We start from the raw sequence: 2,897 nt of genomic DNA on the forward strand, positions 1-2,897 counted from the left end.
TCAGTTACGTATTGTTAACCCGGTCAGTAAGTGCGAGAGATGTGTACCCATAATGGAAGCAACTCTCTGAGACTGCGTGTGGTCACAATGACCTTGCTCCCTCTCTCGCTTCAGAACCAGTGAGTAGGTTTCTCAATTTGTCCCACTCTCGTAGTTCTCATTCCACACATCATCCAGAACAAGCAAGAACCTCTCTCCTCTGAGCTTTTCTCTTAGATTCCTCTGCAACGAATGCATATCTTTGAGATTATACCCAGTCCCAGTGATGGATCTTCTATAATTGATCTTGCCAGCCCTCTGCCGTCATATTCACTGTGAAACACAGGACCCATATCCTTTTCCTAAAAATGCTGGCATACTCCTCCTCATCATTAAAGGCCAGCTGTGCAAGAGCGTCTCTGCCCAATCCCTCCCAATCCAACGGATGGGTTTAACATCAAGATAAGCTTCACCTGATGATGATACGACGACAATGATGCCACTGTGAAAATCCACAATCTTCTCTCTGTCTTCAACTCTCCATAGACTTCTGATTTCTTCAACGAACGAACCAGTCTCTTCTCTCTCACCAATCTCTTCTTTGACAATACCTTCTCTCAAATCAAATCCTAGACCTTCCTCATTGATCTCTATTCAACTGCTTCATGATCTCTCCTTCATATCTTGCTTAGCCATTTTAGAGTAACGAAACTTTGCTGAGATGAAAGTTACGCAGTTTTGCCTTCTATCTCTCCTTTCTCCATCTTCCGCTTCCAGTTTCGTGCTTCAGCCATGAATTCATCCAAGACATCATCCATATCAAAAGCTGCCATCTTTGAGCTTTCTCAGCCATCTCTTTAATGCCTTCTCCTTCACCTGTCTCCACCTCAGCGTCTCAAGCATCGTCTTGGATTATCACCAGAGTGCCTCCCAGCTTTCTGAACTTCTCAACGCCGGACAGAGCACCGAGCTCCTCGGAGTACTCTGGAACCCAACTTTCTCACAAAACCAATCTTAATTAGAGTTGCGGAGATACCTCTCAAGCACATTGCAGATTGAGAGAACAAATGAGCAAACAAGGTATGCAGGAAATCAAATGAGGTGGTCTAGCAAAGTTGATTTGCTTAGGTTCAAAGTAAGGAATGGCTGAGTGCCATCGTGGACGTCCTCTTTTGTGGGAAAAATGAAATATTAAATTTGGGTCCCTTCTCAGAGTGGGTTCTTTGCTGGCCACACATTAGAAAATACTCATTACAAATTAAAATACTGAATTGATGACCTTCTCGACTTTTCTTTCTAACTGCAATAACAGACACTAAATTTACATTGATGGCCTTGACTTCTGTTCATATTTATTAAATTAAAACTTCTACCCAATTTATATTTCTTTATATATTATATATTCAACAATTCTACCTTTAATTCAAAGTTAGATTCTCCTTCTTAGCACCAATATTTTCAAAATTAAACCAAGAGAAATGAAATGCTCATATTTAAGTCATGAGTTGGTCGATTTGAGGATTTACCTATTTCAGTTGGATCTGAATGACATTATATATTTGTAAATAATATAAAATTATAAAATATTTTGCGTGACAACTCAATAACATATATTAAACTAACAATGTAAAGAAAAATATTTAATATGATTAAAATGTTCTTTCCAACTAAATTATCACAATCAAAAGATAAAATCATAACAACAAAGTTAATATGAGATCAAACAAAAAAAAATATAACCCTACATAGTTTTTCAAATTTCCATCTAAAATAAATAGCAAAAATTTAACAAGTTAATCACAACATCCATACATAAATATGAAAGTCTCAATAAATCAACAACATAGCTAATAAACATTTTCATCTAATTTCTTATGATTAATAAAGTTCGTAATTACGTAAAACCAAGTCATGCTGGTCTCGATTGAGTTATACAGTGAGTAAATTTCTACGCGAGTTAATCAAGCAAATCACCAAAGCTTTGTCCAATTATCACTTCAATCACCGAACTCTTAAAACTGATCAGCTACCACTCAGCTCACTTTCTTCTTTCACCGCCAACACCTATACGAGCTTCCAACAATAACTAACATCCTCAAGGTCGTGCTTTGTAGATCAGCCCGACCTCCGCGTACCATCATCCACGCTATATTTGTCTCACCTCCAGCCTATCCACGCTCAAAAGCAATCTGACGGGACTGCAAACTACAAAAGACCTCACGCCACTTTCTTCTTTCTTTCTTCTTCGCTCTTCCCTTTATCCAGATGGAATCAGCCACAATATCTTTGGAAAAGAGATGGATCTAATTTTTCCTAATCAAGTGTCAGTAGAAGACATGGATATTTAAGACACGTAAAGAGTAATTTCGCCAAGCACATCAATGTGGTTTGTCGTCTTATTAGCCAACGCAATAGATCTCGCCTCCTACTAGTACGCTTTCTTCTGTTTTCATCAGTGTCTTCCTAACTTCTCGATCGCTCGACCGCTAGTCAGTAGTATTTAAACTTGTTGAATAACATTTGTTAACACCACCGGGTCGAAGCTTTATTAACCCACTAGGTTGTTGATAATTGAAATTTGCTTCTGAATTTTCATATGGCCATACTCACTGCTTTCATTAAGCTCTCTTCATCAAACTCAAGTTCTCATCAACAAAACATTCTGGCACATCTTTTGTTCTATGGGATCATAGCATTTATGTTCTGAGATAAAATAAAATAGAGTGAATTCTCGCCAATCAACTGGGTCAGATTCACGATCGGCTTTTGAGGATTGGGAAATAAGGGACCTTTTGTTTGAATCCATCCCTTCAACTCGAACCAAGAAAGCAAGAAGAAAGTGGACGTGGGAGCTCGGGGTTAAGTTAGCAAATCGCTTTCCGACGCGGATGTGCTGTGTGAGATAGATGATGTAGCAT

The sequence above is a fragment of the Dioscorea cayenensis genome, chromosome 11, assembly GCF_009730915.1.
Source record: "Dioscorea cayenensis subsp. rotundata cultivar TDr96_F1 chromosome 11, TDr96_F1_v2_PseudoChromosome.rev07_lg8_w22 25.fasta, whole genome shotgun sequence".
Lineage (NCBI taxonomy): Eukaryota > Viridiplantae > Streptophyta > Magnoliopsida > Dioscoreales > Dioscoreaceae > Dioscorea > Dioscorea cayenensis.